This window comes from Rhinolophus sinicus, chromosome 3, assembly GCF_057876585.1.
Source record: "Rhinolophus sinicus isolate RSI-liver-muscle chromosome 3, RSI-T2T, whole genome shotgun sequence".
In the NCBI taxonomy this organism is placed as follows: Eukaryota; Metazoa; Chordata; class Mammalia; order Chiroptera; family Rhinolophidae; genus Rhinolophus; species Rhinolophus sinicus.
In genome coordinates this window covers 163,196,095-163,219,267 of record NC_142503.1, presented here as the reverse complement: position 1 = coordinate 163,219,267, position 23,173 = coordinate 163,196,095, and the positions used below count along the sequence as shown (strand labels likewise).

General features: G+C 38.6%; 1 long non-coding RNA gene across 1 annotated transcript; it reads right to left on the bottom strand.

Moving 5' to 3' along the window:
* Positions 1-444: 444 nt before the first annotated feature.
* On the bottom strand, positions 445-18,233 carry LOC109444450 (uncharacterized). The gene is made up of 6 exons (XR_002136860.3): positions 17,692-18,233; positions 16,740-16,812; positions 7,559-7,683; positions 6,127-6,284; positions 3,213-3,302; positions 445-2,837 (listed from the first exon to the last, which is right to left on the bottom strand). It is a non-coding gene; the product is annotated as an uncharacterized LOC109444450 (long non-coding RNA).
* Between the last annotated feature and the right edge of the window lie 4,940 nt (positions 18,234-23,173).

Genomic DNA, 23,173 nt, shown 5'->3' with positions numbered 1-23,173 from the left:
ACAAGGGGGAGAACGGACCTCAGGGGATAGCCAAGAGGAGGGCTGACACGGTGGGCAAGGAGCCCCGGTGCGACATCGAGAAGACCTTTGAGCAGAAAGCAAGGTGCTATGGGCTGTACAAGCCAGATCCCACAGTTACACATGTTTTTTCAGGTAACCCTGAAAATGGCATATCTAGGGTGGACGTCCCCAAATGGCATTTGTGACCAAGAAACCTTGGACAATCTTTGAAAAAACAAATTGCTAATTACTGGGCAGCACCTCCTGGAGATTCAAAATCAGTAGAAAGGATGTCATCAATTGATTTTTAACAAGCTACCCCCGTGATTTCTTATGCATATCCAGGTTGAGGGACCACTAATGCAGAGAAAGACAGGTTTCATATTAAAAGTATTTCTTGAATTTAATTCTCTGTTGTGAAATAAACTCAGAGAAATTAAGATACACTCTTCTAAGCTCATAGCATTGTTTATTAAATGCAGAAGTCTTCTTAAAAACAATCCAACAGCTGTACCTGCTTCATCCATTTGCCTGCAGACGTGGCTCCTCCCCTGTTCTTCTCCACTTCAGTCCCTTCCTTAGTTTGTCCTTTGAGGATTTTTCCTCACCTGCCCAAGCCAGGATCCTGGTCTGATGTGTACAGGATCTCTGCCTGTTTGAATGCTTTCTGCCAGATGCTCAGTAAAAGGATTTCCAATTTGTGATTTTTATTTTTCACTCTTGCTTGGATTATTTACCCTTTGATACTTATCATATAATCTTACTCCCCATTCCTGAGTCATTGAACTAGAAATGGCCAGGGGGCACTTTTCTATTTTTAATGATAACATTTAATGATAACCAGAAAGCTGGACGCTATCCTCAGAGGTCAATTTCATGCAAGCCTCACCAGGCAAATCCATCTGAAAGGAGACTCAGGCCAAGAGGGAATGCACTGCAAACTCCACACCTCTAATCAACCTCCTTTACAGATTTTGTCATTTGCAATAGATAACACTCTTAATTTGTTCTGTGTCATTTTGCAGAAATTTTGGGCAAGATGCTTGCGGGTCAGTTTCTCCATCTATAAAATGGAGGCAATAATGTAATATTACGTAATGTAATTTTCTTCTGCAAATAATTTTGTCAGGTAAATATGGCTGGTTCAAGTGTAACTAACCCAAAATGTGTTCATCATTTAAAAATGGAAACCTGCAAAGAACAATTTGATAGTAACTGCATTTTCAATGAGCGGCTTGAGGTCACAGTTCATAAAATAGTCCTGCACCACTTGGGTCGTTTTCTGCAGAATTTGTAAGCTGAAGGCATGGAATGCTCTCTGTGTAAATTCTGCATCTGCTATTTCTTACAACTGCTTTCCCTAGGGCATAAGTGACCGAAGCAGCAGAGTTAGTAGAGAAAACAGGTGTGCCTGTTCAAAGGAGGAAAGTAAGTATATTTATGAAAATGATCTCCCCAGCACCCCGGCTCCTCTCCAGGAGAGATTCACAATCCAGGCATCCCTGTGCTCAGAGAGAGCCGACTGGCTGGTGCAGCGCTGGCTCCTGGCATGGACTTTCCAACTTGTAGCTTGGCAAGTTCAGGATGGAAGATTGGGTGAATCTTATGCCTGGGGAATAAGAGAGGCATGCTTGTTCTCTGTGGTACTGCTGAGTTCCTAGGTTTTGGCTTGTTGAAACTTTGCCAGTTAGAGTAAGAGAACTGTGCTGGGTGCATGCTTTCAAAACCTGATCCCTAGAACTGCTCATTGGTAAGTAAGGCAGATCAGGAAAGCTATGTTTTCATTTCATTTTGAAGCTTTTTAATGTTATTTTAAGAATCAGGGGCTGCAGAGCTAACACATAAGGGATCTTAATATTTAATCTTAAAGGAGAGTGAAAAACCCTCTAAAGGATGCCGAGGCTATGACTCAAGGACACATAATTCAGTGAAGACAATAAGGCCCAGGGTTTATCTGCTCTCAATATGTAAAGGTTTAGAAACTAGATCTTGTCAGTTCCTAGGAACTCTTGAAGACTAGCCGATGCCCACAAAACTTGAAAGAGATTATACCAACCAAAGTGATGATGGTTTGACTTACACTGAGAAATGATCTGTCAAATTGACTAGACACCCTTACTCGCTAGATGGAATATTTGCATCAATTTACGAGAACTATAACTCTCAAATGCACCAGGCATTTATATCAGCTTGTCTGGCACTTTTCTCTGTAGGATGGCTACAGAGAAAGCCAAAATACTATCAGAAGATTGCATGTTGGGCATGGAGGCGATTTTTGTCCATATTAATATTGAGTGCATCAAGCCATATGATCTGATGGGTTGTGCAACTACATTAGCTGTGTCCAGCTACAGCATCAGAATTCATGTCAGCCCTTTGGGTAGTGCTGGAAGCTTCCTGTGACATTTGAATTCTCTCTTTTTCTTTGTATTCTGATGACAAATTCTTTACCTCTCCCAGAGCTTCTCAAATGTGTCCTATGGCTCACTAGTCCTACCAGATTCTTTGGGGATAAAAGGATTCTGGGGTTAAAAATTCAACACTGCGTACCATATTCTCATTTTGTGGTTCGCTGTGCTCATGAGCACATTAAAAGTTCTGAGCAAACCTGTTTAACTTAGTTTACTCCCACACTTTCCAAACTCACTTGATCAAAGAACACTTTCTTTGTGGAATCTCTACTAGCATCTTGACAAACTCGGTGTTCCAGGGAATACTCCCTGGGAAATGTAGCTGTACATGCCACCAGTTGGGCAACAGTGAAGTTCTCTCTTCTTGCATTTTGCCTGGGTAACACTCAGTTTTTGTGGCTGCCTTAAGGCATCTCCAGGTCCTGCCTATAATGACAGAAGACAAATGAAGCAAAGAGAAACAGGGTAAACCTTAAGAAAAGTGAAATGACCCTAGGTGGAAATAAGTTCCAAGAGGCTAGAATGGCTGGCTTCTAAATTTCCTTCTGGTCCTAAATATTTGGGGTTCTAAAGACTCTGGGGAAATAACATTCCTTTATTGGGCTTCTACACTTTTTTTTTTTCTCTCTAGCAAATGGAGAAAAATACAACTTTGCTTAGTAGGACAGGGAAGATTTTCTGAGAACCTATATGATTCATTATGAGTTTTTGTTTGTAATGGCAGGTTGGTGTCATGGGAAAAGGCCAGGCGTGACACTAGAAAACTCTGGGTTCAAATCTCCACACTGGCCCGGTTGTTACCTTGGTAAGTGACTTCAGCTCTCTGAACTGTAGAGTCTTCAACAATTCCGATGGGGAGCATCATGTCGGTGTATAATGTCATGCTGAGGACTGAAAAATGGTTGGATAACCTATAACAGTGCTAAGCACTGTACAGTCTTTCACAGGCTTGTTTCTTTTTAATCTTCCAAAACAATTCTATGCAGTAGGTTCAGCAGAATAAGAGACTAAGATGTAAGGAAGTAGCCTGCTCAACGACACCCCCCCTTAGTAATGGTAGAGCTGGTATTTGAATCCAGAAGTCCATTTCCTCTGTTACAATACCACCTACAAATGCCCAGAATCTAGCACGTAAGTACGTAATCCATGTTTTAAAATATAATTGGCTTTCTTGTTGTCATAATTACCCCATAGCCAAGTGACGCAACTGATTCATGTTAAATATGAAACTATGAAAAAAGGCAGAGAAGATGACCCTCTGAAACTCTCAAGCCAGATAAAACTTATATATTATTTAACATAAGTAGTTTTATTAAATTATATGTAGAAAAGTCTGCATGATGCTTGGTAATCACTACATACAGAATTTTTTTGTTTGTTGTGTACAGGTACTATTATACAGACTGAATGCTCCATATTGGCAGAGAGTGTCATGTTTTACAGTGAATATTTGCGGTCACCCAACCTTTTGGTGATTTCACATATTATGAGAGCTACCTTTCCAAGATAGAAGCCAGATAATGCATATCTTGGATTCTGTGGCCGGGGAGAAAGCCTGTGACCTGGGCTCTGTGACATGACCCATGCAAGGTGCATTTGGAAGTGAGCTACGGGAGGAGATGGCTACGTGGGAGGGAACCAGTCTTCTGCTAAGAATGAGGTGGAGTTGTGGGGGAGGCAACAGTGGCCGAGTCTCTGCCTCCAGTCCTAAGGGTCTTAGGTACTGAGTATCAGTGCAGTAGTGTTTTTCTTAGAGAAGCCCCCATGCTGTGGTTCAGCATCATTTCTGGCTGTGTAGCTTCAGGGTTTGGCACTCTGGTCCTCCTGGCAAGTCCTGAGCTACCTAATAAGTACCGTTGAATTTCTTTTTCCGTTTAAACTTCCCAGAGTGGATTCTGTTGTTTGTAACCCCAAATCATCATTGATACACTGTTTAATTGTAATGCTTAATACTCTTACAGGTATACATTAGATGCTCAATGAATGCTTGATGAATGCATAAATAGAGAGCAATTGTGAAACCCTTTGGTGATGTGTGTGTGTGTGGGGGGGTGGGGGGGTGTGCATCCTGCTGTATCTATTAAAACTAAAAAAGCTTTGATCTTGATCCCTTGGAAACTTCATCTATGGGTTGTGTAAAGGAGCATTTTTTTTTCTACCTGTGACTTTGTAGGAGCATTGAAAATATTAATATACACTTCCTCACCATCATTGTGTTGAGGCGCTGTTACTGGAGATATATGGACACGTTTATACCAGATTTCCTTCCTCTGTAATTACATGGACTAGTTTTCCTCATTTCTGCTTGTGCAAAGGAAATTTGGAATGTGTGAAGTCTGGGGTGAAGTTTTGGGTTAAAGCTGACATTTTTCTAGTGAAGAATCTACCTGCAGATTGCTTCATCCTTTGAGAAACACTTAACTAGGAGTCTTACAGAGTCCCAGGAACACTTTTTTAATTTGCTATTTTTGTTTCATATTTTAAAGTATATTTTACTATTTATAAGGGATTATTCAGAAATTGGTCCAGTTTAGTATTAAATTTTGTGGTAGTTCAGGTGATAGCAGATCCTTGTTTGCCACCCGTTGTTTAAGACTTAGGATGCCCCAAATAACAAAGTTTTATAACTCAGTTACGTGTAAGATTTACTTCAGAAAGTATATAAAATGGGAGACTTATATGTTGGACTGAACTTTCCTGGACAGTTTTGCAGTTCTGGCTGAGCATCAGCTGGTTTCTCGGTTGAAGAAGAGGTTCTGAACAGAAAAGTCATACTAAATTTTGGATTTGGAATTCTACTTGGAAAGAGGCGGAAAGAGGTCAATGAGTAGCAAGGAAGGGGACCAGTAGATCACATCCCCAGTTCTTTCTCTCAGGCCCAAAGGAAGACTGGCTTCCCTGGGGTAATCCACCCACTTCCGCTCTGGTCTCTTTACTAAACATAACACCTATGACCTTCTCCAAGAGAAGTAGGTATATGCTGGAATTTCAAGATCACCTTCTTTATAATTTTTTTTTCCATTCAAATAGTTATTAATTATGGGAAATTTTACTAAAAAGAGCTGACACATAGGAAGTTGTTTTGTGAAGGTTACTTTTCCCCTGTAGAAAAAAGAACTGATGCCCACATAACCAGAAGTGCCTGGTTTATCTGCAGCAGGACATTGAAAAGATAAAGTTGACACTCCATTTTAATCCCACCTCCAGCAGAGTCAAGTGTTTGTGGCACTTCTCTTTGTCAAGAATCAAGGATGAAATGTGCAAGAAACAGGTTTTTGTTTTTGTAACAATAGCTGCTAAGTAACTACTATCATCCACCTCCTGTTACCAAGTTTTGGGCAGATAGTGTCTGGGTGGGTATTTCCAGCAGCTTTCTCCATATTTTGGTACTTTGATCACACCATAATCTTTGAATATCTGTTTATATACCCACTGCACTGTTTCTCCTCTCATGTTCAAATCTGGCAATGTAACCGCAATTTTGTAAGTCTGCAAGGGAAGTGTAATGGGAAATAGTGTATCACTGTGCTTTTAAAAGAAGTGCAAAGAAAACAAACACTCATGTGTAATATTTCTTTCTTGGCATATCTGAATCAGACTCTTATTATTCAGAAATTGGTCTTAGACTCTTGCTAATTAGTCATTTCTTTGGGTTTCACCTTCAGTAGAAGCCTATACTGGCCAGCAGTTGCCATAGAAATCGCATTGTGCTTACCTTAGAACTCGGCAGCTGATATTTAGGGCTGGGATGGACAAAAGGTGTTAACTTCATCCAGCAGGGTTCTGGAAGCATAAAAGCAACTGCCTCTTGCCAACACAATATTAATCTTGTGTCACATAAGTGTGTTCTGTTAGCAAGGTGAGTCTTTTGTCCTGTGGAAAGGGAGAAAGTAGAAATAGCCTTTTAATTTTGAGGCCTTGTGCGTTGGCACTTATACTCTATTTTATAGTGTAGAATAAACTTGATTTAAGGAATCAGACTGTTTATACCGCGAAGTACTTGACATGATGTACATACACATTTAAATTCTCAACTTTGCTATTTTCAGAATTTGGCTTTGTTTTCTCCCTTAAAACCTGAGGTCTGATTTTTTTAAACTAATATGTATATATCATATCATCACAGATGATATGATATGCATCTAATATTTTAGTATGGATGTTCGAGCTATTTGTTGTGCTTGGATATATTTACATGAGTACACTTGTGTGTATTGAAAAAATGTAATTGTACTTGCTGTTTTATAATTTTCAATTTCCCACCATATCATATCACAAATAATTTGTTTTGTTAAATACCCTTTAAAAATGTGACAATGCTCTGATATAGACATGTACCACACTTTGTTTAGCTAATCCCTAATGTAGTACATTTAATTGCTTTTTAGGTATATTAAAAGTGCATGTTCCTTATGTGTAAATCCCCGGATTCATCTCTGGTTAGGTTCTCAGCATAAATTCCTAGAAACTGAACTGGTAGTTCAAATGATGTACACGTTTTGACACATATTGCCAAATTGCCTCCAAAAGGTTGAACCAAATTGCATTCTTACTCGTATTGTATGTATGTGTCGGTTTCTCTCCATGCTTGTGTATACTGATTATTATTTCTTTCTAAATTCTTAACCACTTGATAGGAAAAAAAGAAAGTACCTCATTATTTATAGATTCGCATTTTGAGGTACAATGGTCTTATCTTCTGCGTCATTATTTCTAGAAACTCTTAGTTTCTCCTACTTAACATGTTTTAAAAGGGACAGACACGGCAGTGTTTTAAATACAGTAAAAGTTGTGTGTGGAAGTTTAAAGCTGGGATTGAGTAGAGAATTCATAGTTCTGCAGATGTCCATCTGTTGAGATTTTCCTGTAATTAATACAGGCTGCTTCTTTGGTAACATGAAATGGGCCACTTTGTCTACTATTATTCCTTAACACAGATCTTGGATATGTATTGTATAGTCAGAAAAGCTCAATGGGAAATTATGCAGAGATTTCTTGGGCTACGTCTTGAGGAGATATATTTGTGAATTCAAGGCTGTTTAATTTGACTGAATCCAGGTACCAGATAGCAGCATTCAAAAGGGACATAGCACCCATCTGAACATAGTTCTGTGTTCCTTCTTTTATCATAAGACTCTGACACTTACCTACGTGCACGTGCTCTTTGAGGTTAAAGTAAAAATAGGCACAAAAATGTTCAGGTGTTTCTGGACAATATGCAAGCAGAGCACTTTGGGGTCCATTCATCATCTCCTACTGTTTCTACCATGGCCTGAAGGGTAGGAAGAGAAATCATTAGTTTTCTCCAATAGTGGAATCATTGGCAGGTAGCTTGAGAATGCAAGTGGATCCTCTAAAAGCCAGGAGATGATTTATGCCTTTGTGAGAACTCTGAGAGATCAACCTGCAGACCTCTGCCAGGAATCAAACAGATAGCCAGTGGATAAGAAACCACACCAACTGGACAAAAAGGGAGCAGTTCTTGCCCTTATCATAATATACCATGTCTGGTTGCTTTTCTTGACTATTCCCTACTTCTCCATCTAAAGCAGTTAGTCCCTGCTCTGTGCTCTCTTTTGCACAATATCTCTATTTTGGCACTGGCTTCAAGGCATGCCTTGTAATTATAGTTTCATCAGGCTGTTCAGATACTACACCTTGAGCTTCATGTCTTACCTTAAGTCTCTAAAACAATACTTGGTATATGCAGGCATCCATATTTGCATGACTTTTCTGTGGTAAGGTTATTAGCCTTAGACTTTTCTGCATGGTGACTAAAAGGGCAGCTTAGGACACCCAGCAGGCACGGCTTTGCTAGGCCTGAGTAGACCTGGGAATCTGCTATATTTCACCTTAGTCTCAAATACTGCATTGCCCTCTGGGACTTTATTTTGCCTCCAGTTTTCTTAGCTTTGCCACTATTGAAATATCACAGGGGTTGTAATTTTCAAAAAACATTATGGAGACCTGTTTGATAGTAATAGTAGGAAAGGAGCAGATATTATGTGAATTTATTTAAAGATAGTGTAAAGTGATGACTTTTAGTTTATCTGTAATTTGAAAGGGTGGGGAAGGGACCATTGCAAGGAATTGCAAGCATTTCTGTTACTCTTTTAAGGAGACTGGAGTGTTCTAAACACGCCTGAACTGGGCGCTTCTTAAATTAACTGGAGTCCGAATGATCTAACCAGTGTCATAATCTCAGTTCCCGTGAGAAGTACAAGATGCCCTTTGTGTAAAACCTAAAGTTTTAATTTTAGTTTACCTGGGAAATATCTTAATAGGTCAAATAACCAGTAAAGTGACCAAATAATGCATGGATCATTTATTTCAAATTAGACATGCAATTTTAGTTTAAAATAGTTTGTTTCAAAAATGCTATATTTGCGGCATTCTGTATGGCTTTCAGATTGGTTATTGTCTATTGAAAATAATCAAAGGTGACTATTCTTTATACCTCAGCACATAGAAGAGATTCAATAAATACATACGTGTATTTCAAAGTCTCAAACCTGAAGGTGAAGAATCATTAAGTTTAATTTTGATTGGGAAGACAGATAAAACAGGCTATTATTAGACTTTGGTTTATTTCTAAGTAATATGTCCTACATAAATATGGCCCTTATGACAACATTATGTAAAATTTCTCTACTTCTGTATTTTCTGTAGTCCATTAGAAAAAATTGCACACGGGCATTTTTTGATAATTTGAATAGGAAAAAAAAAAAAAAAAAAAACATGGGAAGTAGGTAAATCTTGTCTCAGTGTCTACTTTTTACTTGAGCCTAACTCTCACCTCACATCAAATTACATAGGCAAAAAGTCTGTTCCTCTGAGAATAGCAATTGCGTCACTCCATGTGTGTTTCTTATTTGGACTGATAGACTTTTTAAAAAAAAGAAATTCTAATTTCTTTCCACTTTTGCATGGGCTTTGATTTTTGGCTCGAGTGTATACTATAGTTACTAAATCGTAACTGTGATTTGGCCCCTCTTATTAGTAGTCTGTCAGCTTTATTCATATGAACTGCATTCCTTTGGAGAAATAACTTTTGAACTTTTTGGATTGCTGTCCCATTTTCACAGTTGCAAACCCCCATGATGGGAACTTTATATGTTCTCAGAGATTTTTTTGAGCCAGGGGTATAGAGAGGAGGAAAGGAGAATGAGTACAGATAGAGCTGATGAAAGATACCAGAGAATACCTTAATTATTCAGCAGGTCTTTGTCACTTTTAAGCCAGAGACATATTTTATTTTAAAGAGAAAAATCCTGATTTAACTAATGTATCGAATACATTCCAATGAGCTTCCTCTTCCCAGGGCCTCTGGTCGCTCAGTTGCAGTATCGTTTTTTTCAAAAGAAAAAATATAGGACAAATCTTTATATTTTCGTAAAGTTTTGGAAGGAATTGTCAGTTATGAATGCAGGTTGTTCACAAACTGTAGGAAAAAATAAAATGGCCGTTAAAAAAAGGGTGTGTTCCCTTCTGAATATGGAATTTGGCTCTATTCTACAAAATGTAACACGAAAGCTTGAACTTTAAAAATTCAAGTAGGGAAATAGTTAATTATGGCGCATCTGCATTATGAAATGTTATATAGCCTTTTATAAGAATAAGGTAGGTATATCTACTCAGGGGTAGAAGACCTGGAGCTCTGCAGGGCCAGGCTGGATGTGGGGCTGGAAACTGCAGGAGCTGATGGTTTTCTTAGAGTATGGGTCCCGCCAGAGGAACTCCTGGTTCTGAGTGGTCCTGCTGAGAATTGGGTACAATGTTGCTGGATCTTTTCATTTTTAAAAAAAAATGGGAAACATGGGCTTCTTATGTTGAAAACAATTTTAAAAATGTAAAAGGATTTGTGAACTGTGGGCTATGAGTTTGCAACTTCTGGTCTATATATACTCATCTGGAATGAGACAAATTGAGACATCTGAGACAAATTGTTAAAGGAAGTAAAGCAACCTACAAAACAATACACATAGTATAATCCCATTAATTACAAAAACCCTCTGTCATTACATATGTGTCTATATACATATATGTTTGTAAACACATGGAAAAAAAGTCTATAAAATATTCTCCACATTGCTAACCATTATTACTACTGAGGAGGGAGGTGTGACGTCTATTTGCGGGGAGAGGGTGGAGTTGTTTAGGGAAGGTTTTTGCTTTTAGTCTGTATGCTTTTATATTGTTGACACTTTACAAAAATCAAAATGTTTTTATATATTGCTTATGTAACTAAAAACTGTTTAAAACTGGATTTTAATGTTCAATGACCAAAGTTTTTCTACTTGGTAATGTCATTTCTGAGGGTGCAGTTAAAAAAGTAGAGAAAAAGAATAAAAACATTTTGTGTCCTTTTAGTCTCAGTCATACTAACAATAAGACATTGATAGGCTTTGGAAAGTTATTGCTGAAATGAGGGCATTTTCATGTACTGCTGTAGCAGACTCAATTTTACGACTATGAAGAAATATCAAAGCCCATTTTTATTATGTATGTTGGTTTTGTTTTTTCCATTGATAAATTGATAGCTTCTGGGTCATTAAGTGGGTGCTTAGTTTCCTCAATGGGTGATGCAGCATCACAGTCTTCATTCTTTCTATCCTGTCAATAGTTAGTCACTTCCCTTAACTGCGGCGTCTTGGGAATCTGTTTTATTGATCAAGTATTAAATGGATGAACCATTGTCGATCTATCTATTACTACTGGGATGACAACTCAAAGTAAATAACCTGTTGATTGCTGATCCCTCCCTCAGTGTACAAATAATACAAAGGTCTGTACATTGAAAAATTACTTAGCTCAACAAGTTCATCTCTATTTACTTAAAATTGCTATAAAGAAAAGAGAAATAAAATGAAAGAGGCTTTATCATTTAGATGAAAAACGGAAGAACAAAGCCATTTATTTCCAATATGAAGTGTATAAAATGAGAATACCAAATGTGTTTTCTTACCTCTTTACATTTTGCAATTGTCCATATGCTGCAGAGCTTAAAATTGAATGATTCATAGACAACATGGTGAAATGCTATGTAAGTTCATGCTGTATGTGAACTCTTGTAAATTGCAGTGCTGACATGAACTCAAAACCTTCACCATTCCAATTCATTGTTTGAAAACACATGTTTCAGTACCAGAGTGGCAAAGACTCCCTAGACAAGCGTTGCTGCACTCAATCTACAGTCCTACTGGCGATTTAAAAAAATCTCCTAACAATTAAATACTTAAAGAATGTTACAATCATTCCTCCTGTTTCTTATATCAAATTGTACGATGGAATTCCATTTAGATCTTTCCTCAGCGAGAAGGAAAGAAAAGTGAATGAAAGTATACCATTCAAAATATTAAAAATGATCTGGGAGCGAGATGGAAGGTTGTTTCATTACCGAGGGTTACTGAATAAGGGAGAATAAAAGAACGTTGTTGCAGCATTTTATTATCCACTCTCCAGCTGAATGCAGTTGTGGGACTCTTGGTAAAACTGCTGCTTTATCTTAAATGAACTGCAGTATGTTGCAGTACTGAAGTGTTTCAGAAGAACAGTCACTCCATTATTTTTGCAGAGATTACCTGCTTTAAGTGAAATCTATACGGAATCCTTTCTGACCTGTTTGGTATTGTGATATTGATAACCAGCCACACTTTCCAGCCCCTTATCTCGCCTTCTACGGGATAATCTTTTCTTCTGGATCTTAATTCTGCTAATAGCACCCTTGACTGGCTGCCAGACAACAAACACAGGCAGGTGAAAAATGAATGGCTCCAGCCTGACCGCTGATAACTTCCAAAGGCTTTTTATTCTCAGAATTCCCTCCAAAAAATACAAGATGACAGGATGCCTGTCAATCGCATTCCTCTTGCTCTATTCTGCAGGCACCCAGCCTCCCCCTCTAGCCCCCCTCCCTTCTTATAATTTTCTTGAAAGGGAATGGCGAATTGATCTCTGTTCTATTTGTTTTTTTTTAATGCATTTTTACTTTTTAAAAAAATTTACAAAGTAATATATATGTGTTAAGAAAGCCTAGAAAACCCACAAGAGTTTATGAATTTAAATGCTTTTCTCTTTCCTTTTTTGTAGTGGTTAATCACTGAAAAGAGTTTGATGTGAATTCTCCTAGATCTCTTCTACATACACATCAACATATATGTCTATCTTTCTTTTTTCTTTTTAAAGGACAACAAAAAGTGATAACATGCTATTCATCTTGTGTTGTTCTTAATATCTCATGAAGATTCTTCCTTAGAACATAAAAATACTCTTTATCCTTATTTAATGGCTGTAAAATATTTCATATTGTACATGTAACATAATTCATTTAATCAATCACCTATTTATAAGCATTTTTATTGTTTCTAATTTTTTATAGTCTATGTTTAATACATTTCTAATTCCATTTACTACATTGAACATTCTCATATTTTCACAGTTATACAAAATTATTTCTAGTTGAGGTTCTTAAACCCCCATTATTTTTGGTTTCTGTATTTTTTTTTTTTTTAAATCGGGAACACATGATATTACCAAATTAAAGGTGGGAGATGGAGAAAGTAATTTTCCATGTAACTGGTTAATACATAGATTTACCTTCTGTGATTCTGAGTCTTGATGTAGTTTAAAATGAATAAAATGAATGTATACCACAGGTATGCAAAATAGTTTTAGAGAAAATACTTTCCTGATTTATTATCTGTGGATATAGGTTATACAATTCAGGGGGAAAAAAGAACCTAGAAGTTTTTATTCTGTGAAATCAATATACTACATGTGTAGCATTTGTACTCTGAAAAGTGCTGAAAACAGCTTACTGCCTTCCCCTTGCAAGGGGCTCTGGAAAGCCCATAGTGCAGGCTGCAGGGGCAACAACGGCTTGTGGACTTCAGAGTAAAATTGTGTACTCCTAAAGGAATCTCTGTTGTCCTATGATTCTCAGACCTGGGCACTGTATTTAACAAAGTAGTGAAATCAATCTCAGAATAAGACTCGTTTGGTACCAGAGCAATGATTTAGGTGGAACATTTGAACATATGATTATAAGGTAAGTCCTACTAAGGAGGCCTGGCATGATTAGCTTTGCTGGAATATATAAAAGTATCAACTGTTCCTTCAGGGAAATCATTTTAATAGATAACAGCATGTTGTACAATGTTTCATCAGTGATATTTAGATCTAAATTAAGAGCAGTTGTGAGATGGGTTGCCGATTTTTCTTGTGATAAAAGGGAAATAGTTCAAGAAATATAGACCAGATGTTATCTTAATCCAGACCTCATGTAAAAAAGCACACTATGGGACAGTAATAATAGTCCATTCTACCTGTTTTTAATTTTCCTACTCTCAGACACCCCCTGTGAAAAATAGATTAAACCAACACATCATTTATGCATCAGCACTAGACCGGGGTTTACTTTGTATGGAATGTACAGATTGAAGTTTGCAGTCATTGGTTTTTGATAAATGTTTTAAAATGCTCATTTGACAGTAGCATTTAAGGGGAAAAGGCCCTTAGACAGTCAATTGCTTAGAAGAAAAGTTCACAGTTTGCGGATAATCCAGACTTCAATAAAGATTCTTAAATTCATTGCTCCTTGACTCAAAGTTAAAATCTGTAATAAATGTATATAAAGTCAATATCAGAAAAATGGGTAGTGTGAAACATCTCCTGATCCTGAAAAGTGCTTCTAGTTCTTTTGTAAGCTAGAAGCTTACAACTGTCGAGTAAGGAAGGAAGCATGGCTTAGGTGGTCTCCAGTGTAGCATCCACTGTCCTGTCCCCAAGGTGGGTAGGTAGAGGAGGGTTTCAAGGGTTCATGGAGACCCTCTCATCTCACCTCATCTGTGCCTGAGATAGACTCTGTTAATTGTAGTGTTGTAGGTTAAAATCTGATACCAGGTAAGTCTTTGAAAGGTGTATGTCTATCTACGAGCTCACGTATGTGACAGCTATCCACAGGGACCCTGAGAGCATAAGAAGCCTGCAGGGGCCTGGTATGGAGCTGATATGGATGAAGCAGAATGGGTGGAAAACCAGAGGGAGGAGTAGGGGCCCAGGAGACCAGAAGTACACATTCAAGGGTGCCAGGGCTACTCAGTTTCAATCTCTATTATCATTCAGGTATGCTGGTTAGCTTTAAAAGTTACTTCATTTTCTTTGTTTCTAGATACATTGGAAATCTCTATTGTAATGTAAAATATCTTGAATTTTTTTATATCATGGCAAAATATACAAAACATAAAATCTACCATTTCCACCGTTTGAAGTGTACTTTCAGTGGCATCAAGTATATCCACATTGTTGTGAATCCATGTCTAGAACATTTTTCATCTTCCCAAATTGAAACTCTACACATTACAGCCTCCTCCCCATCCCTTGGTAACCACCATTCAACTTTCTGTCTTATGATTTTGACTGCTCTAGAAACCTCACAGATGTGGATTCATACAATATTGTCCTTTTATGACTGGCTTATTTCACTTAACATAATAATGTCCAGGATCATCCATGTTGTAGATATGTTAGAATTTCCTTCCTTTTGAAGGCTGAACAATATTCCATTGTGTGTATATGTATATATATATATATATATTACACTTTGTTTATCCATTCATCTATCTGTGGACACTTGGATTGCTTCCAACTTTTGGCCATTGTGAATAATGATGCTGTGAATCTCCTGGTTTTTAGAACAATATGCTGGCCACACGATCATGTCTTCAGGCTAGATTAAACCTTTGGGCAGCCCGTTGTGACCTCTGCATAAGTACAGAGCATGTGTGGCAGCCAAATCCTACTTTTTCTCGAATGGAAAGTAGCCATGTATAGAAAGGGACACTAAAGCAATAATTTAATGGAGTCCCCAATGGCCCCTAAAAGAGTTAAAATAGGCTGGAATTCTCATCCTGGGGATACGCTCCCAGGGGGAGAATTCCGTTCATTGTAATTATGGCTGCCTCCAGGTCTTGCCTTCTTTCTGTTGTCTGGTGCCAACGGCAATTCCTGTGCTGAACAGAATAATCAGGACTACCTCCATGAGCACCTACCCTGTGGAAGACCCCGGGCATTTTTTCTAGGAGAATCAATGCTCTTTTCAAAATGTGATATTTCCATTTTTATTTCACGACAGAGAAGCAAGACTGTGTAATAAGAAAAATGAGTCTTTAGGGGCCGCCCACACAGCTCGACCTCTGCAGGGGGAGCGTTCCAAACAGCTTCAATAGGAATTACAAGTCAGGATTTACATTTTTAAATAATTAACCTTCAGATCACCAGTGACAGTCTGAGGGCTTTTTAATGACCATTGTTGCTTTAATTGTAGGCACAGCAAAAGCTATAGAAAATTTTTCTTATCATATTGTAGGCAAAAATGTGGTTTTTGTCCTTCTGAAGCAATAACTGCAAGTTTTCTAACTTGTAAGTTACTTACCAAGATGTATCTCGTTCAGCATCGTATCCTCAGTGCTGAGCACCAAGCCACGCACACCGCGCGTGCTCGAGAAATATTTGTAAATACTGGAGTTTTGGACAACTGTATGCAATTATTATAGGAAGGTATTAAAAGGGTTTCAAGAATGAGGAAACTCCCAAATGTAGGATGAAAAGTACATCTCAGTTTCTGTGTTATGCATATTCTTTCTGAAATCATTATTTGCTTTTAAAACAAAGACTTGTGAAAATGAGCTCTTAATGTAAAAAAGACCCCGTCAGGAGCTGCAGCGGCACATACCGGTTGATACTGAAAGCGTGTTATTAGTAATGACCGAAGACCTTTAGCCTCCTGTCCAAAATTCTGTTTTACTGTATAGAATGAGAATGTAAACTCTATCATGTTGGGCTATTTAGTAACTTATTAGTGCATTCATCTTTTCATCATTTGACAGGTGGAAGTAGTAGTTCAGTTTTTAGTTTTAATTATAAGGGATTCCAGATGTAGAATGCTACACAAATTAAAACCAGAGCTGCTCATATGTCTTTTCAAAGCAGGCTGACTTCAAGGTATCTGCTTTTCATTTCAAAATGTTATTAAAGCTATTACTAAGAAATTCATAGTCTTAGCCTGTTCCAATAATTGACACCTTTAAAGTGACTAAACAGATTTAGAGTGTGCAGAAAAGTAAATTTGTCTTAGAGAATGACCCTAATCATCTATTTCCATATAATGGACAAATCAGTGCCCTTGGTATTAGCTTGGGAGTTGATGAATTAAGTCGAAGGGTTCCCCTCTCCTCTCGCTCTTTCTCAGTTTTACTTTTGTCTTCCTAATTAAACTTTATTTACAGAAATTTGCAATTTAGAAGTGAAGATGTAAGGATCTGTGCTTACCTGAACTTGTGGTTCCTCAATTTTATTTTTGCCCCTTGGAACGAGGAAAACCATTTTCATGGACACGAGACCACTGAAACCAGAAAATTTCTGTTTTTTAATTATTGTGATAAAAAGTCTTGGCAGTGCTGTCCACTGAAACTTTCCAACACCCATTTCCTAGCTCTCTGTTCATTGTACACCTATGAAAGTGGCTTCATAAAGAGCAGAGGTTTTTAGTAATTAGAAGGATAGCTGGCCGGGCTGATAAATTAGAGAAATAACTTGTTTGGTGTAAACCGAGCCTGTTTCTGAGGCAGAAATGTTAGGCTTTTATCCTCTGGAGTGTGATTGAAAGGGTGAGAAGTTAATTTGGCAGCCTCGCTTCTATGGTTTCATAATGTTTCTCTTCACCCCCTCCCTCCAGCCCCAGCGAAGTCGGGGGTTGCAGCGCTTTGCGCCTGCCCTCATACAAGGCAGGACCGTGACCCGAAACGGAACCCCTCTCCCCAGGGCACTTTCTGAGCAGCAACAGCTTGGCTCAAGTGTTTCTTATGAACAGCCGTCCTGAGCACTTGATCTAAATCATGCCATTTCCTTCACAGCATGGCACAGTTAACAAGTCAGTGCACCAACACAATCTACAGATGGCAGTTCAAAAGGTGCGGGTCCCCCCAGCAAGATAAAGGGCAGGCGGTTCCAGGGGGATGCTCATTACCCGGATGCAGCCGGGGGCTCGGGAGGGGTGTGAGCGCAGCGCTGGGAGGCGGGTGGGGGGCGGGCGCAGGAAGGGGGTTGCGTCAGCCCAACTCCGAAAATGCACGCGTGTCTTCGCAAATCAAGCCAGTGTTCGGAGAGATATGTTATTGAAGTAAAGTGCAAACAGCTTGCAGAAAAAGGCTGCATTCACCCTGGGCTGCCTCCTTCCAGAGCCTGGAGAGGAGAGAGGGTGGTGACAGGGTACAGCACTTACCTTGCTCCATTTATCTGCAAACCCTGGCAATTTCCTGAGCAAAGCCCCCAACATCAAAAGCGGTGAGGGGGGAACTACCGGCGAAAGCACGAGTCCCCCGGCGCTGGGAAAGCGCCCTGATCCGCAAAGGCGGGGCCACCTTCTAGATCGCGGCCTGCGCTCCTCCGCAAATTACATTAGCGCTAATGTCCAGCGAAGAATCTACGAGACATATTGGGCCTTTAGACTTCAAAACAGGCCTAAATTAGAACCACATTGCGGGAATACTTCTTAGCTAACATTTATATTACTTCAGTTACCAAATCCAGACTAAGTCCCGGACTCGGCAGGGGAGGACATAATATATTAGGAAGTAAGAGGAGGGTGTTCTCTTCTGGCCTCCTTTTATAAAACTGTACAAAAACTTTCCTCGCACTAGCAAGGAAATGACTACAAGGCCCTAAAATGTGGATTTCCAGAGGCAGATGGGGGGCCGCTCCCCGCCCAAGGCGGCCCCCCAGCTGTGTGTCTGCCGCGCCTTGGGGGAGAGTTTGCGCACCCGGAGTCGGGCTGCGGGGAGAAAGGCTCAGGTATCAGGCAGGTAATTAGACACGAAGAGCGAGATTCAGCAGGGGCTCGGTGAGTTGTCAGAGGATGAGAGCTACCTCAGGAGACCCAATCAGCCTTTCCTATACTGATCTTTGAAAGCAAATCTCTTTGGGAACGCGCGAGCTGGTGCTTTACCACGAATTTCAGCGCTCAGGAGAAAGGAACGCGGCAGCGCAGTTTATTTCTGAGTTCTGTCAAAGCAGCCAGTGAAGATTTTTCCTTTCTGCACTTATTTTAATGTGAACACACTGAAATGGAGAACATTCCTACAGCTCAGAAATTTCAACAGCAGAACTGCCTGAGAGGGGCTAGATGGTGTGAGAGATGCCACTTTACAGACTGTACAGGAAGAATTCAAATTTACAAAGAGTGACTTTGAGGTAACTCTGCTGCCCAGACTGGTCTGAACTATTAATATCCTTGCCAAATGATTCCCACCATGAGCTCCTCTATTTCCCCATTTTTATCACCCCTCTTCCTACCCCCTCCAAAAAAGTGGGAGGAGGTAGCCGGGAAGAAAAGGGAAATAATGCTGAAGGGTGATAAGCCAGCAGATTTAAAGTTCAGGCTTGGCAGAAGGGGGTTAGTTCCAGCTGGGCCCCGCCCAGTAGGATAGAGATTTCACAATAGCCTATCCTATTAAGGGCCCCCAGAACCATAATCCAGGGACTGCCACTATTGTCCCTATCAGGTTTCTGAATACTCTTTCATACAATGAGCGCTTGAAAATCTCTCATTGATTTTCAGAAGGAAAGTCAGTTTTCAGAATGGAACTCAGTGTTACAGTGCACTGCTATGAGCTGTAGGCATTTTCTCTCTAAAGTTTATTCCTACATGAAATTTCCATGACTAGGGAAGGTATGATATTGGAGAGAAAGTCATATATACCTATAATTGAACAATATTTGTTTTGTCAGAGGCTCACATTGCATGATGTACTTTGGATTTTTTTTTATCAAAAGGGAAAGTTTAATTCAACATCTCTCATCTTAATTTTATTCGGAATCTCCATTGGGACAAGCATGAAGATGATTAGTTTCTCTTTGCTTAGTGTTGAAGAGGCTATCAGCTTAAAGTAACTGGGTGGACTCACAAATGATGTCTAACATGAAAATGTATGAAATTGGTCAAGGACTAAAACTGCCTTTGTATCCCCATAGAAATAAACATAATGTAGTGATCACCTCAGATTCTCAGGATCTTTGTTGGCAGTTTAGATAACCTTTGTTGGTTTGCTGTGGAAAATGGAAACAAATACTAAATCTGTTTATTACAAATCATCACTAGGAGGTATATGCGGGGAAGATTAGAGAATGAGAATTTAAAAGACAAAACAAAAACAACAAAAATCAGAACTTGCATGACACAGTAAGTTCTATTTTTTAAAGTATCACCTTAATAGACTATGTATATATACTAATGATGCTACCACTGCTGAAAATAGTTTTGAAACTGCTCGTTTGAAATTACCTTCAGAACCAGTATGCAAGCTACTCAAGAAGTCTGCTAATTGCTTTATGCTGGCACTTTGCTTTCGCCCACCCCCAACTCTGTTACTCACGTTGACCATTCATTTACCTGATTCATAAGACTTGATGCCAAATTAACTCTTCAAGTATCCAAATTCAGCCTCCAAGAATAAACATTTTTTTCCCAGTGATACTGTTCATGAGAAACAGACTGTACTTTTGAAGGCAAGTCCAGAAGAGAACTTGCAAAACTGTTTGAACAAGGGAAGTACGATACACTTTATGCTATTAAAGAGCAAGTTCATTATCTGTTGATCGTAGTCTTTAGCTGATGGAAAAGCAAATAGTGAATCAACTGGGAGAACTGGAATAAAAACTTTCGGTGACCCCTGACTTCCTCCTTAGGGCCCTGAAGTATTTACTACACTGAATGTGTCAGATTTAATGTTACTTCAAAGTACAATTTTTTGTTAATCAGCACCAATTTACATTGTATTTTTTTCCTTTTCTATCATTGACCAAAGTAACTGTGAAACTGTGTTATATTAGATTATTGTTCACCACAATTCATTCCCTCCCTGTAATAGAATTCTACATTCCTCTTCTTGTGGTGTGTGATTTGCCCCTGCCTCTGGTATGCATGCCTGATTCATGACATTGAGCTTGATCGTGTGACATACTCTGGCCAATGGAGATGGGTGGAGAAGAACTGTAGCCAACCCACAGCCCTCCTGCATGAGCAAGATAGATGTATTTGTGTAAGCCATTGACATATTGAGGTTGTTACTGTAGCAAAATACAGATATGGTCTCATAATTTATCTATACAAGGCAAATAAAATTTGTTAGTGAGGCCATAAACAAAATTCCCAAATGTCTATCATCCAGGAAAAAAAAAAAGATCTAAGGAATTATATCCAGAACTCCAGCCCAAGTAAAATGTTTAAAGAACTCTTCAAGGATCTAAGTTTATGCATTGTGTTTATTGGGGCAATATTTATTGGTGGAAGGTGGTCAGTGCATTTCCAATCATTAAAAATGAATTTCAAGCATCCAGATATCATATTTGATAACTAGATCATGGCATTTTAATGATATGGTAAGCTGCAAGCACTGCCAATAGTGTTTACAAGGCAGGTGGTGCATATTATAGGCGTACAAGTGATATGATAACTTCTAGTGGAGACCTCCAGAGTACAATTACCAAGTCATCTATAGGAATAACATATATACTTGAGAAAGCAAATATCAGCCCATCTTACCCTGTGTTAAGACACAAACTTTTATTCCTTGGGTTCAGAAATTGAAAATGATACAAAAATCTCTATGCTTTCTTTTCCCTCTCTCCCACCCCTGCCCATCTTTTCTGGTACTAGTTAAGAAAAGAAGTCTACAAGCAAAGCTATTGCTCTTTTAACTTTAGGTAATTTGCAGTTCCAAATATCCCATTGGGATGCTTCTTAAAGATAAGCTCACTTCATTGAACAGATAGATCTCCTAGAATAGTGTACAGTTTTTTCAGTCATCCATGATGTCTCTGCCTTGGGGAATAGTGAAAACTTGAGGAATTGAAATGAAGCGTAACATCATCTATAAAGTGGGCTAGATGACATAGCTATAAGGGAACTTCCAGTTTCTTCCTCTTTGTGCTATCCTTCTCTCTCATTGCAACAGACCTATTTTCTGTATGGAATAAAATCTGTGAACTGAGTATTCAAGACTTGGATGTCGATTACTAAAAGATTTTAGAAAACCATCTCTCAGAATTTGGCTATAGCTGGTTGAGTTTAAGATGGTTATAGCCTATCAACTCACATTTTCATTTCTAGGTATATAATAAGTTGAGCCATATGAATTTGTCATTTTGTGGGTAATAATGAAAAACTGAAAACAATCTAACTAGGAGACTGAGTAAATTGGAATATGCTATAAAGTTGATAAATTGAATGGAGCTAGCTACATCTATCAATTAATCTATCATTAATCTCAGAGGGTCAGTGAATTAAAGAAATTTGAAGATTTCAACTCAAATTGTACACTATGATATAATCTATGTAATGTTTAAAGGCACACAAAGTGATAACATGTATATAGTCATATATGGTAAAAGCATACAAACATTCAGAGAAAGTTTCTCCTGATCAGAGCAGAGAGGAATGGGCTTGGGGGGGGGGGGGCGGTATCTATTATGTTTTGTTAAAAAAGGATCCAAAGCAAATATGGAAAGATGTTAAGGATTGTTTATTTTGGATATAGATATAAAGGTGTTTATAATATTATTATCTCTTATTTTCAGTATGTTTAAAATATTTCACAATAAAACACTAATTTAAACAATATCCTCTTAATGAAACTTGACTTATGAACCTATTGTCTTATTTTGGAATCCTATTCCGAAAGTTAAAAGTTGAATATTAACTCTTTATTTCTCTTTATTTCCCTGCTAAAACAACCCTACTGCATCACAATATCAGGTGGATGGTTTAGTCTTACTATAGAGAAGTCACATACATGGAAATACAAAATTTAAAAAGCTCTCAGTATTTTTAAAAATATCACTCCAGTTTCTCCTATTACTCCTATCAGTTTTCTTTTAACACAGGAGCCAGCTACTCTCACTGATTTTGATTTTCTCTCCATTGCCTTTTGTAATTTCCCTACTCTAAGTAGATTTGATGCATATGAATAATAAGCAGCTCAAAAGATATGAAAAAAACATTTCAGCTTGGAACCTATTGAGAAAGTACCTATTTCTATAACAATAATATTGTGTTTTTTATTCTTAAAGTTTGGTACACTATCTGGCACAATGGGTGTTTCATGTAAATGCAGTGTAACATTCCACAGTCTTTTCTGAATGAGCAGGTCTTAGGTCTGTCATAGGATATGGGTCTATGGTCCCTGTCTCTGAATTTTGGGTGGTCACCTTGAAGCTCCTCTAGGTTCTAAGCCAGTGTCTGTGTCAATGGGTGGGGAACATGGGGAGCTGCTATACCCATTGGGTTGCCTTTGGCTGCAAGCATCAGAAAACCCCGAGCTAACTTGTTTAAACAATGTGGAGATTTATTGTATCACATTATATGATGTCCAGAGGTAGGATAGTCACTTGGGTGTGCTGCTTCAGAGGTTCGATGATGTTATCAATAATCCAGTTTGTTTCCATCTCAATCATCAGCCAACCGCTGGGTTGACTGACTCCTCAGGAGCAAGATGGCTGCCGCAATGCCAGGAGTCATATCCACTCAGGTCGGTGGACATGATAGAAAAGATTGTCTTGCTTAGGAGTAAGGAAATACTTTCTAGAATCCTCCAGCAGACTTTTCCTCACATCTTATTGGCTAGAGTTAGGTCACATGCTTATTCCTAAAACATTCCTGGAAAGGCCCATGTGGATACCTTAGACCAGTTGGGTTTGGTCCTGGAACA